The sequence below is a fragment of the Hakea prostrata genome, chromosome 9, assembly GCF_041222555.1.
Source record: "Hakea prostrata isolate BN-2017 chromosome 9, UWA_Hpros_2, whole genome shotgun sequence".
Taxonomy (NCBI): Eukaryota; Viridiplantae; Streptophyta; class Magnoliopsida; order Proteales; family Proteaceae; genus Hakea; species Hakea prostrata.
The window spans coordinates 13176022-13191466 of record NC_142608.1 but is presented as its reverse complement, the minus strand read 5'-3'; the positions used below and the strand labels follow the sequence as shown (position 1 = coordinate 13191466).

Genomic DNA, 15445 nt, shown 5'->3' with positions numbered 1-15445 from the left:
ATATTTTAAATGAAAAATACAACCAAAATAATTATATTCGACTAAAAAACAAAATCATAATTTTTCCTATATCTGTAGGTTTCGATTAAAGGAAGAAAAAAAAAATATATATCTCCTAGATCATTTTATTGCTACAAGTTACAAATCAGTGTTCATGATAATTCAATTCTACTACACTCTGGAAGATTGCTACATCAATTCGTTGTGGACATGTACATCAAAATTGAGGCAACAAGATTGGATTTTTTCCACTGCAAACAATAAAACATCCGAGCTGAATTGTATCAAGGAATTGTTGATAGTATATCAACTAGAGAAACAAGGGAAAATAAGGTTGGAAAAAAAATGGTCCTACCTGCTTAATTTATTGGAGGACCAAGAGACATGCGTAGAAGATATATTGATGCATTAGATTTGGTCCAAAAATATGGTAAACCGGATCTCTTCATCATTATGACTTGTAATCCTGATTGGATTGAAATTCAAGAAGAATTACAAAGAAGGACAACTTGCACAAGATAAACCAGATCTTACTGCAAGGATTTTTAGAGCAAAGATTCACGACCTTAAAGAGTAGCTGTTTAAGAAATCAATACTTGGCAAAGTTTGTGCACATGTACATGTAATTGAATTCCAGAAAAGGGGATTACCACATGCACACATGTTAGTTATTTTTCAAAAAGAACAAAAAATCACAAATTTGGATACTTTTGATAAGTAATGTTTTTGCTGAAATTCCAAATCAAGAAAAACAACAACAATTATATGAGAAGGTTGTGAAGCATATGATGCATGGACCTTCCGGAGATCTGAATAGACATAATGCTTGCATGAGGAACAGGGTTTGTAAGAATCGTTACCCAAGAATTTACGATGAAAAAACAATGCAAGGACAAGATTTATACCCAATTTACAGAAGAAGGAATAATGGAAGAAAATTCATGATAAGAAAACATCCATTGGATAATAGATGGGTTGTACCTTATAACCCATATCTCTTGACAATGTATGATTGCCATATAAATGTAGAGATATGCTCCTGGGTTGAAAGCAGAAAGTATCTCTATAAATATGTATATAAGAGGCATGACCGGGTTGCAATTTTCTTAGCATACAACATTAAAGATTATTTCATGGATGAAATAAAGCAATATAAGGATGCAAGATGGGTATCATCACAAGAAGCAATGTGAGGAATTTTTGAAAACAATTTAAATGAGATGTTCCCCTATGTGATAAACCTTCAATTGCATCTACCAAACAAACAACTTGTTTGGTACTGGAAGAATAGAGATCTCATTAATGTGATTCAATCTGATAATACAACAAGAACAATGTTGATTGAATTCTTTAGAATGAACACAGTATGTGAAGATGCAAAGAATTATTTATACAAAGAATTCACAGAGAATTTTTGTGTGGAATAATTAAGCAAAATGCTGGACAAGAAGAAAAATTAAGGAGGCAATTGGACGAATCAACTTGGCTAACCCAATTGAAGGAGAGTGATTCTATTTGAGAATGGTACTCAATAACATCAAAGGAGCAACATCATTTGAAAAATCTTATGTGTGTAAATGGAGAACAATGCAACACTTTCCAAGAAGCTGCAAGAAGAATAGGACTACTGAAAAGTGACAATTCCTTTTTCGATTGCTTAAGAGATAGGACATTATTCAACATGCCAATAATGGTCCGAAAACTTTTTGCAACAATATTGGTTTATTGTGAACCGGAAGATGTTCGAAAATTATGGGAAGAACATTTTGAAGCCTTATCTGAAGACTTCAATACACCAACTCCATGCATAAGAAACAAAACTAATGAAACTTTGAAAAGTGTTCATCACTTCTTACAGTCAATGGGCCACAGTATAGACCAATATGACCTCCAAAAGCTTCATGGACAAATTAATGAAACGATTGCAAATCGTTTTAAGGAAATTCAAGATGAATATGCAATCCGAATTCCAGCTGAAGATTATGAAGTACCAACTAGAATGAATGGCGAACAAAAAAGAACCCACAACATCATTTTAGAAGCAGTTAAAGCCAATACTGGTGGGACATTCTTTATTGATGGACCAGGAGGAACTGGAAAAACATTTCTATACAAGGCAATACTAGCAAACATAAGAGCAGATAATGGAATTGCTATTGCAACAACAACATCTGGAGTTGCAGCTTCAATATTACCAGGAGGAAGAACAGCACATTCAAGATTCAAAATTCCAATTAACATTGAAGATTCAAGTATCTGCAATTTTCCAAGCAAAGTGTGACAGTAGAATTGATTCAAAGAGCAAAGTTAATTATATGGGATGAAACACCAATGGCCAAAAGACAAGCAATTGAGGCAGTTGACAGAACATTCCAAGATATAATATGTAATACATCAGCATTCGGAGGAAAAATTGTCATCTTTGGGGGAGACTTCAGACAAGTATTACCTGTTGTACCTCGTGGAACCAGAGTACAAACAAGTGGAATCAATTTGGTTAGATCATAGTTATGGTCAACCATGATAAAGTTATAGCTAACAACAAATATGAGGGCCATAAATGATTCCAGATTCAGTGAATACTTATTGAGGGAGGGAAATGGAGAAGAACCCACAAAAGAAGATGATATGATTAAAATACCACAGGAAATGTTGATCAAAATGGAAGATGATAAAGCAGGAAAAGAAGAATTAATAAAGGAAATATTCCCTGAACAGCAACAACAACTCTATTCAGCAAAGGAGATCACAAAAAGAGCAATTTTAGCAACTAAAAATGAAATAGTTGACAATATAAATGAGATAATGATTGAGAGATTCCCAGGTAAACGTCTGACATACTATAGTTATGATTCAGCAACAGATGATGCAGACACAATACCTTAATGAATTTCTCAATTCATTGGCACCAAATGGATTGCCACTTCATCGTTTGATATTGAAAAAAAATTGCCCGGTGATGCTCCTAAAAAACTTAAATCCTGCACAAGGAGAATGCAATGGAACAAGATTGGTTTGTCGACAACTTCAAAAGAATGTCATCCTAGCCGAAATTGCAGTTGGTCAGTTCCAGGGAAATTTGGTTCTAATTCCAAGAATACCATTATGCCGAGTAGAAAATGAAGGATATTCCTTTCATCTGAAAAGAGAGCAGTTCCCAATTCGACTCAGCTTTGCAATGACAATTAACAAGGCCAAACAATACCAAAGATCGATATCTATCTCCCTGAATCAGTATTCTCACTTGGACAGCTATACGTTGCATTATCAAGAGGAATCTCGATGTTAACAACAAAAGTATGCATCAAAAAGCAAAACAAAGCATCCAAGTTAGAAGATTACGCAAAGAATGTGGTCTACAAATAAGTTCTTATTGAAAAGTAATAAAACACTGCATTTTACATACATTACTATAAACATAATTATATATTACTCATTACATTCATCAAAAAATTGTTTACAGGATTACTGAGCAATCAACATCGACTCAGTAAAAATAAGCAACAAAATAGTCCACAGAAGGTAAAAAACTCTCCTGGAAATTACCATCAAATTTTCTGAATATTTTTATTGTTTTTGCATGCTTTTATACTTTATTGATTCATCAATTTTCAGCTCTTTTGCTGTCATTTGTGTTTTACTAGGGAACAAGTATACTCCTAACATAAATTTGTAAGCCATGGATATGTCAAACCTTCTTAAACCTCAACCGAAAGGGCAATCCAACACTCTAACACTAAATCGACGTGAATAAACCACACGTGCACGTGCGTCCTTACCAATGTTCGTGTTGGTAATACATCAAAAGTAATTCAATTCAATTAATTGATGGGGAAAAGATTCCTTACCTGGATTCGCTTCCCCTTACTTGAAGTATTCGCAGCGGAAGTCTAGATCCACGTTCTCGTTCCACCACCAAAGATTTACCGGCGAGATTCCACAATCACAGGGAAATGGAATAATATCCACAACCCAAATGCCGTGGATTAATGGAATGAAGATCAAATACTAGGAAAGAAGAATTTCTAAGCCGGCGATTCTAAGAGAGAGGGAGAGAGAGATGGAGCCGCCATTTCTCAGAGATTCGCTCGTGCGAATGAATCACTCAGTTACTTCCTCACTAATGCGGTGGTTACCAAAATATATAACCCTATTTTGTAACCGCCCTAATAGTGAGTTTCCAATATTGCCCTTGGGCATTTAATTTATTAATCAAATTAATAAATTCCAACAGCTCCCACTTGCACAAGGGCAAGTGTTAATCTTTCAATGTGTCCCCGGACACACTTGTATATCCCGGATATACACATTCAATCTCTCGCTATGTATCCCGGATACATAGACCTCTTGTGTCCCGACACACATGCATATCCCGATATACATATATATTGATCTTTTCACTATGTATCCCAGATACATAGACCACCTGTGTCCCAGACACTAATATCCACAATCATACTGGCAAAATGGGTTGTGCGACCGGTGATATACCTGCACGCGTGAGCCCCAAACTAGAAACCTTCCTAGAAGGCCAGAATGGCACATCACTCATAAAAACAAATCAAATAAGTATTAGTATAACACAGTGTCCTAGGTTTATTCAAACTCACCAGACTAAAGGTATCTCGATCCCTTTGAGAGATCACCTTCTTGTCCTTAAAATGTTCACTACCGTAACACATACGGTTGGCGCCAACAAACACTTTTTAGGGTGCGGTTGAATCAAACCTTTCCTTTCGCCCCAGACCATCACTACACTTAGGATTGACTCCTTTCCCGGTAGTGCCCCTTTAGGTCGAATCAATCATGACCATAGGTAACACCCCAAAGTAGCCACATCAACCCTTCGTTTCATGATGTCGTCGAAAGTCACTAAGAACACTAATGGATCATAAGGTCCAGGACTCACACAATGAGAGGAGCAGGGATCCATCCTCTCATTTCCAATGATCGCTAAGCACACATAGTATGATATATGTGCTATGGTGGAGCATTCTATATACAATAGAACGTATGTCCATCTCAACACCATACAGGTCTTAGTCCAGTCGCAACCCCTTGCGCCTAACCCGAGTTTCTTTATTGTTGCCACCCTAGCGCCACATAAAGTACTCGCACCTGGCTCCTATAGGCAACATGAATAGTGGGAACATTCATGTCGATTCTCTTTACAATAGAGAAATTTATCTTGATTCCAAATCAAGGCGACATCATGATTATGAATTGACCTACACAAAGTCATTCACAATCCGTCTCATCTCTGCTCACCTCCAAGGCGCCAGAGGCGAATGCTCGTGTGAGTGAGCCATTCTCTTGCATATTGACATATCTTGTTTTATGCTAGCAATACACAATCACACAGAAAGTGAATAAAAAAAAATGCTGGAATGAACTCATATTATTCATTAATAAGAAAGTCTCGGTACAAAAATAAGTCACAATCTACATAAGCCCAAGGATTTTACATGAGAAATAAAAACATCCTTGGCTATAGGTTTGGTAAGAGGGTCAGCTACCATCTGACTAGTAGATATGTGCTTAAGTACAACTTTCTTCCTTGATGTAATGTCTCTAACAAAGTGATATCTCAACTGTATATGTTTGGTCTTCCCATGATACTTGGGGTCCTTGACATAGCTAAGAGTTGCCGTACTATCCACGGTGAGACAAGGGCAACCTCTTTGGATGTCATCACAATCCCGAGTATGTCGAAGGAATCTCCTCAACCAAACAGCCTCTTGAACCGCAGCTGAGCATGCCACATACTCTACTTCCATGGTCGAGAGGGATATACAAGCCTCGCTTCTTGCTACACCACGAAATGGCCCCGCCATTTAGCAAGAAAGCATATCCAGAGGTTGATTTGCGCTCATCGATGTCTCCAGCCCAGTCGGCATCACTATAGCCAACTAACCGCAAATCCGATCCTTGGTAACACAACATGTAGTTACTCGTTCCTCTCGAGATATCTCAATATCCTCTTGATCGCTTTCAGTGCTCTATGCCCGGGTTTGATTGGTATCGACTAACCAAACCCATTGCATAACAAATATCCGGCCTAGTACACATTATAGCGTACATAAGGCTACCCACCGCACTTGGAATATGGAACTCTTTCCATCTTGGTTTTCTCCTCTGGAGTCTTAGGACCCATATCAAGGCTCAAATGCAAACCCTTCTCCACTGGAGTATCAATTGGTTTGCGGTTGTGCATCTGTATCTCGTCAAGACATTGTCAATATAGGTCTCTTGAGATAAACCCCGGTAATCTCTTTTGCTTATTTTCGACAATCTTGACACCAAGCACATAGCTTGCTTCACCCATGTCCTTCATATCAAATACGGAGGACAACAATTTCTTAATGGTTTCCAATAGCTCCTTGTTATTGCTAGCCATAAGTATGTCATCCACGTATAGTGTCAGAATGACATAATTATTATCGGATCTCTTGGTGTAAACACGGTGGTCTTCCTCAAGCATGGAAAAACCATTTTCCATCATAGCTTGGTGGAAGCGCACATTCCACTTGTCTAGATGCTTGCTTTAAGCCATATATGGACTTCTTAAGCTTGCACACTTTGCGCTCAAGTCCATGTGCTTCAAAGCCTTGAGGTTGATCCATATAGATCTCTTCCTCAAGTTCTCCATTGAGAAAAGCAGTTTTTACATCCATCCGATAAAGCTCCAAGTCCAACCGAGCAACAATGGCTAGTATGAGGCGAATTGAGGCAAACCTAACCACGGGGGAAAAAGTTTCCTCATAATCAACGCCCTCTCGTTGGGTGTAGCCCTTAGCCACTAAACGAGCCTTGAATCTCTCAATAGATCCATCCGCCTTTCTTTTGATCTTGAGAACCCACTTGTTCCCAATCGCCTTTTGGCCGGCGGCAAGTCAACCAAGTCCCGGACATGATTAACTTTCATCGACTCCAACTCTTCCTTTATTGCTTTTAACCATTCCTTTGAGCTTGACCTCGCAAGAGCTTCCCGCACGCTCTTTGGTTCATGCTCATCAACCGAAATCATCTCACGGTCGATCTCTTCAGGAGTTACCATGTAGGCTTCATCCTCTATGTCGAAACGTCGACGAGGAACTAGCCCGCGCCCACTACGGCGCAAGTGCATGTCGGATTGCTCACCGTCTAAGGTAGCTATCACATCTGCACTCCCACTCCCACTAGGATCTTCCGGATGAACCCTGGGTTCATTATCCGGAATCTGAATCCTTGGAGTGACAAGACCACTATCTTGTATCTCAAAGAATTCCAATGATTCTTTGTTAACTCCTGAAAGAGATGGAAAATCATTCTCCAAGAATGTTGCATCCCTAGACTCAAGTTCCGTTCTCCTCTCACTCTCATCTAGTCCAATGAAGACATGGCCCTTTGAGGGTTCAGAATATCTCACAAAGATACACTTTCTTCCTCTGGGTCCAAGCTTTCCATATTGGTGAGAAGTAGAGTGAACATATGCTGCACATCCCCATGCGCGCAAGTAACTCAAATCTGGCTTCCTTCCGGTCCACAACTCATATGGTGTGGAAGGAACTGATTTGGTTGGAACTGTTAAGGATATAGGCTTGTCGACAAAGCATCTCCCCAATAAGAGATGGGTAGATTTGCCTGCGCCATCATGGATCTCACCATGTCTAGCAAGGTTCTATTCCTCCTCTCAGCAACCCCATTTTGCTGTGGAGTCCTTGGAATAGTAAGTTGTCTAGATATCCCCTTTTCATCACATAACCCTTTGAACATATCGGAGAGATACTCTCTTCCTCTATCCGTTCTAAGAGTTTTTGTAATACCCCCCGTATTTCTAACCCGAGATCCGTATTCCAGGTCCGAGAACCCGAAGGTCTAGTCGGGTGAACTTGTGGAGTATCCGGATTGAAGCCCATGATCCATATCCAGGACCCATAGATCTGGATCCTATGTCTGAAAAGCCTGCCTTGGCTGGTGTGGGAAATTCTGGAAGTCAAGTGTCGTTCAGAGATGTCCGGAATGAAGGTAAGATCTCCCCCATCTCTTATTTAGGGCTAGGTTGACCTTGGGTATCAACCCCCTAGTAAAAGCACCCTTGTATGGCAAATTACATGGGGGCGGTTACTAGTGGCGGTCGCTTAACCTAAGCGACCGGCCCAAGCGACCGCCCGGTCTGTTTTCGGGGATTTTGCCCTATTTTGCCCCCAGACTTCTATAAAAGGCAAACTCCGTCTCATTAACGATTACTTTATTCGTTATTTCTTATTTGGGAGTTAAGACGGCTGCGGGGAAGATCCGAAAGAGTCTCTGGAGTACTGACAGTGGTTTGGAGGATCAGTTCTCTTCTTCTCTGGCTTTCTGGTGTGAGGTATTGAACTAACCCTTCGTTCTCTACTCTCTTATCTCCGTTAGTTTGGTTTTACCCTTTTTTCCTCGTCACTGTGATTACCCCTTGGTTATTCTTTACCTTTTTTTTATATCTGCGTGAGATGGAATAACCATAAACGGAACCCTGCTTCTGTGAGATGGAAAATCCAATAAAGGAGAGGGTTAGGGATAATCCACTGATGATAGGGGATTGTTTTCTCTTACCCTTTTGGCTTAGGGAGTGTTTAATTCGAGACTTAGGATGAGATTACTCGAAAACCGGATTGAAATCGAGTAATCAGAAGCCTGAGTTTCGGATTGAAGCTCACTGTTTTTGGGGCGGTCACTAGTGGCGGTCGCTTAACCTAAGCGACCGGCACAAGCGACCGGTTGTAAACAGATGACCAAATAGATTTCGGTTTTGATTCAATTTGGTTTATGTGACTTATATATTCTAATAACCCCGTGTTTAGGTGATTACTTGTTTAAAAGAAAAGTCTACTAATAATTACTGGATTCCATTTTACGGACGTTTCAAGATATGCAAGTAAGGACAGTCTATCTTATCTATTTATGTATACTTCAGCATGTTGATTTAGTAATTGTTATTCTTAATCTGTACCAATATATACTGCTGTAGTTTCATATATAATGCCGTCATACTACTGCTGTTTACTTTGATTTCATGTGTACTTTATGGTTTGTGATTGTTATGAGATGGTGGTAGTTGGTATATGATTATGATAGTTGGGGTATTCCTTTTGGGATATCTTGGCTGATGTTATCGGGAGGTCGTGGAATGGGACACAAGCCTGCTGATGCCTTCAAGACTATCATGATTAATTGATGACATTGTTAGGATGAGTCTAGATTGCATGGCTAGGTACCCCACATGCTACTACCCTTTCGGTAGGGGAATTGAAACCGAGTGACCCGTGATGACAAGTGATGTGACTTGGTGGTCCACCGTTGGTCATGAAATGGTAGGGTTGCATATGTTAGGGTTGGGCTCATGGATGTCCAAGGACCGGACCGGGTGTCGGGAGGAATCATGAGAGCATCCGCCCCAATGATATGTGGATGACCATAGGGTTATGGAGTAGAGTCCAACGGAGGTAGCCGGTCCGTGAGGATTCTTACTCCTAGGTTGCGAAGGATACCGAACCGAGTTGGTCGGTGCCATAGGGGATGTATCTGGACTTCATGTAGACATGTAACCATTATGACCTTGCATTGGATTAGAAACCAGGACATGCGCCAAGACTCATTACCAATGGTCGTGGTGAGAGAGTGTGGACTTAACCCCTAACCATGGTTTGTGAGCCAGTGTGGACTTTCCCTTTTTTTCCCCGGATCCCTACGGAGGTAACCAGTCCTTGCCGGATCGGAGTGATGAGACTTACCCGAGAGGAGGGCTGGTGTTTATCTTAAAGCATGTTAGCTATTAGAGACTTGCATAGTTAGAAATCATAGCATCATTCATGTTTTGCATTCATTCATATTCTTGTTGTATCATGGTATTTTTGGGATAATGGATGAGATATATGATTGTTTCTTCATCGAGTTCTTTAGAACTCATTCCTTTATTCTTTGTATGTTTTTAGCCTATACGAGAGGAAGGAATTGTATCCGAAGATGGATTGGTTCCCTATGAAGGAACCATCCCGTTTGAAGAAGACGTGGCACCGCCGATGGGAGATGGAAATAGCATGTGCGGGAGTTCTCGCGGGTGCATGGAGTGCGCTTATCGCACCGGTTGATGGTCCTGACTGGAGAAGAATTGGAGGACCCCTCACCTCATTAAACTGGAATCTAAGTTCATTAACTTAGAGAAACAAACTGGAAAGAAACTGATTTAAACACTTTTATTCCGCTGCCCTCATTTTTGACTTATTCATTATTCTTTATTTTCTTTCCTTTGTTATTGGAGCATTTTGGGCTTCTGTAATTCATTTAATTTAGTTATTGGATATTCTTGCTCATGATTATCTGTATTTGTCTTAAATATTGTTGATAGACTAAAACCTTGGATCTTGTGACGGATCGCACCCACGGGTTGTCGGGCGGGTAACCGAGACCGACGGGTGGGGTGTGACAGTTTTAATCCTTTTATCTAACTGATTCTCAACCAAACTGATGAATTTCTTAAAACATTCCAGAGCTTCTGACTTATGAGAAATTAGATAAATGTGACCATACCTTGTATAGTCATCTATGAATGTGATGAAATAAGACTGTCCTTTTCTAGTATGCACATTCATGGGTCCACACACATCTGAATGGATAAGTTCTAAAGGAAGAGAGGCTCTCAAAGCCTTTTTAAATGGTTTTCTAGTTGCTTTTCCTGCTAGACATGACTCACAGGTTGGCAAATCAGATAGTGAACCTTGGCCTAAGAGACCTTCTCTTGCCAACCTGTTCATCCTATCTAAGCCAATATGTCTTAGTCTAGCATGCCACAAATTAGAATCAATACACACAGTATTTTGGCAAACAAAAGCATTACTAGAATTAAATGAATAATCAATTGTATCCAATACAATGAAACCATTATCAAGAAAACCATAACCATAAACTGTATCACCCAGATACAAAACCAAAGAATTGTTTTCAAATACAACTCTAAAACCATGTCTTAAAAGATAAATAACAGAGACAAGATTTCGCGAATGTCTGGAGCATACAACACATCATGGTGTAAAGCGTCTCGGCCACCTCGCAAAACTAATTTGCATGTGCCTATGCCATGAACCTCCACGCTTGAGCTGTTCCCCATCGTTATTCTTTTGCTTCCTCTTGGAATACGACGGTATTCCACGAAGCTCGAGCGTTCCCTTGTTATGTGTTCTGTCGCGCCTGAATTAACAATCCACAAAGGATTTAGTTCAAGCAAGCATAGTAGAACTTGTTACATAACAAGATGAGGTATAACACACAAGACATACCTCTTGCTCGGTGCAATCACGAGCAAAATGACCAAGCTTTCGGCACTTGAAGCAAATCAAAACTGATTTCTTCTTGCCAGCACTAGTCCCCCTTGAACGCTTGGGCCCACTCTTGTTTTTGTTCGCACCCTGGTTACTTTGCTTGGACCGCTGAGGTTGAGCTTTCTCTCTCTTGCGCTTGAAGCCTGCACCCTTACTAGTGCTAGCTTCAGCAGCAAATACATTAGTTTGAGGGGTATCGGCCAACATCCGATCCTCATCAAGCTCAAGGTGCTTGGCAGCTTGATCGAAAGTCTTGACCTCATCAGCATGAGTCAAGAAGATCTTCATATGCTCCCAAGTCTTTGGCAATGACTCGATGCCGTGGAGACTTGCTCCTCATCAGTCTTCTGGCGCCCACATGCGCTCAACTCACTAATCATGTTAGACATGATGGTTATATGTTGCCTCATGGTGTGACCCTGACGCATCTTATAACCGTAGTCCGAGCTGGCAGCCTCTTGTGGTGGAAGTCTCTCCATACTGGAACTTCACAGCCTCCCACAAAAACTTTGCAGTCCTATGCTTCTCAAATCGAAGCATCAGGTCATCCTTCATGGAGCTCAGGATTGTAATCCTGGCTACCCGGTCTTTCCTCTTCCCGGGCATTGTAAAGCTCAAGGTTCCCTGCTATACGTGCGGTGGTACCTTCCTCAGGTGGGGACATGGTCTAGTTTACGGTTTCCAGCATGTTCTATTCTTCTAGGAGATACTGCACCTTTCGGTGCCAAAGGTCATAATACCTCTCATTCGGTTTATCTCCTTTCGCGAAGTTAGCAACAATGCTCTTGGTAGCAGCCATTTATTCTAGAGACATTACATACTAGGATGAGTTCAACTATTCTAGCATAAAACACAACTCAAGCAACAGCAAATCACACTAGCATAGTCAACCTATGGGATAAGCATTTAAACCAAAAGAGATGCTAACAAACATTCAATCAAATTCTCATGCAAACCCACATAGACTTATACACTAGTTTCATTCTGTGCAAGAAACATGATTGATAGACCCAAAATAAAATAGTTTTATTAAAATAAAACATGCAATCATGTTAAAGCTATGAGGTGGTTCACACAGAACACTTCTACCTCATTAGCTCCCACTAGGCCCCAATAGGCCCTCAATGCCCAAACATCACACAGATTGTCGAGCCATTGGTGTCCAAGAAGTTAGAAACACATTCGAACCGGACGGACCAATATCCAAAAAAATCCATCTCCCGGAGCGGACGGATTGCCGGTTCCGCCCAGACGGAATTCCGTCTCGCCTTTTATGCCCGGACGGATGACCCCGCCTCGCACGGAAATTCCGTCTGGCATTCTGTGACTAGACGGAAATTCCGTCTGGTCCACAGTGACCAAAAAACGGTGATTTTTCAATTTTTCTTGAACGAAATTTTTTCAAAAAAAAACGGTAAAACACGTTTTTTCACTCAAAAATCATCCAAAAACACATGAAAAAAAAATCCAACAATAAATTTTAAACAAAAAATTATCATCATGGATTATCAATTCATGCAAATCTTCATTAGGGAAATTCACAAGGATCTCCCACTCGGATCCGAATCAAAATTAAGGGTTTCCAAAAACCCTATCAATTCTCCCATGGGTTTCGTATTAAACCCTTGATCCTCCCATTGGATCCATACAATAAAATTAAACAATGGGGAGGAACAATAAACGTGGGAACCAATGGCTCTGATGCCAATGTTGGTAATACATCAAAAGTAATTCAATTCAATTAATTGATGGGGAAAAGATTCCTTACCTGGATTCGCTTTCCCTTACTTGAAGTATTCGCAGCGGAAGTCTAGATCCACGTTCTCGTTCCACCACCAAAGATTTACCGGCGAGATTCCACAATCACAGGGAAAGGGAATAATATCCACAACCCAAATGCCGTGGATTAATGGAATGAAGATCAAATACTAGGAAAGAAGAATTTCTAAGCCTGCGATTCTAAGAGAGAGGGAGAGAGAGATGGAGCCGCCGTTTCTCAGAGATTCGCTCGTGCGAATGAATCACTCAGTTACTTCCTCACTAATGCGGTGGTTACCAAAATATATAACCCTATTTTGTAACCGCCCTAATAGTGAGTTTCCAATATTGCCCTTGGGCATTTAATTTATTAATCAAATTAATAAATTCTAACAGTTCGAAATGTCGACCCATGTCGCCGTGTCGCCCGGCCCCCACATGTGAATAAACTATGCTTCGGTTCTTAAAAGAGCAAATGACACTAATAAAAGCTCAAGCAGCGGTGTTTTTCTATTCAAACTATTTTACTTTTAAGGGATTTGCTCATACTATAGAAAGCTATTCAGAAGTTGTGCTTCTGAAAGCTAAACGTATGGGAGAAGAGTGGATATAATACTGTTGAATGGGTTCGATATATTACCAAAGCTGGGTCTTATGAAGTTAGATGTTAGAGATGTGTTGACTCCAAATGCTTCTTTTGAAGAGTTGTTGGGGGTAAGCATTAGTGAACCTATGACAGCCAAGCTCACCATGTTCAAAGTTATGTTGTTTTTAGCATAAAATGGAGTCCACCGCCTCTGTTTTCTTGTATTGCGAGAGTTGTCTTATGTCGCTGCAATATAATTATGTTCATATATTGATTATTGAAGTGGAAGTCTGGTCCGTTCATGGTTTTGTAAAGGCGACTCATCATTATCTGAATGGCTCTTTTTTGCTGTTATATAACTACCTTGATTTGATTATGCAATTTCTTAATTCTTCAATCTTTCTGTGCTCTTCTCCACTTGTCAAAACTCATGCATTTCCGGCTTGATAATCCAAATGATTTGAAGAGAGAGACCTTTTCCATGATGAAATATCAGAATCTCTCATCTACAGACTACAGCTATCGATATGAGACAATATGACTCCATTTCTTAAATGACAGTTTAGTGGACCTCTGCAGCTTATGCGATTGCATGGTCTTCAAAAGGATGAACCAATTGCATTTATTGAATTGTTTACATACACAAGAAGATAGAAGTGTATGCTGTCAAAGAATCCAGAGTAAAGAAGTTCTACAACTTCAGAACTGTGAGAGCTTTGAGCAATTAATAGGTATGCAATGATGACTTAACTTGATTGTGGATTAAACATGGCAAAATTTAAGGCTGCAATGACACAATTTGATAGTCCAAACCTATCTGCTACGGTCCCTATGAGCTGCTGTTGAAACTCTGGTTACCCAGGAGAGATGATTCCCAAGTGAGTGAAGCAGCCATGATTCCTGAGAGAAACTGCACAATGTCATCCATACGTGGAGTAGCTGGATCCTTCCTCAAACAACTCTCTGTTAGTCTGGCCAGAGAGAGAGCTAGGTCCAAAGGATAATTTGCTCCTAGAGAAGGGTCTAATATTTCTCCTAGCTTTTCTTGCTTTAGTTCCCTCCTGGAGTAAAGCTTTTAACACATTAGAAAAGATCAAATCTTCCCCTCGCGATGAAACAACATCTTTTCCACTTAATAGTTCCAGCATCAAAACCCCAAACGCATACACATCCAGCTTCGGAGAGACCAAACCATTCTCTAAATACTCAGGGGCCAAATAACCTATTGTCCCAACAATGTGCTTCGTCAAGGTGAAATCATCACCTTCCTTCCCTTCGATAGACCTTGCTAAACCAAAATTGGCTATCTTAACCTTGTAATCGCTGTCCAGAAGAATATTGCTGCTTTTTATATCTTTGTGGATATGAGAAGGGTTGGTATAGATATGAAGATAATTAAGCCCCATGGACATATCCAGTGCAATCTGTACCCGTTGTGTCCAGCTTAAAACCTTTGTGTTGCTCATGTTGCCTCGGAGCCAATTACTTAGAGGTCCATTCATGGCATACTCATAAACAAAATACCAATGCCCCTCTCTGAAACACACACCCAAAAGCCTGATAATATTGATATGGTTGATCTTGGAGAGTAAATTGATTTCTTTAGAGACATCTCCATTGATATTTTTAGTAGCAGCTATGTCTCCATTCCACGATAGACAGATCCTAAAAGAATTCTAATCGTCCGATTATATTAATTTTTCACATAATGCCACATGAGACTATACTGCAGACAATATAAATCAATTTGAAATTGATGAGATCA

At 40.1% G+C, this 15445-nt stretch overlaps 1 pseudogene; it reads right to left on the bottom strand.

Moving 5' to 3' along the window:
* Nucleotides 1-14600: 14600 nt before the first annotated feature.
* Nucleotides 14601-15182, bottom strand: LOC149004724 (protein LYK5 pseudogene; annotated as a pseudogene).
* Nucleotides 15183-15445: the final 263 nt, after the last annotated feature.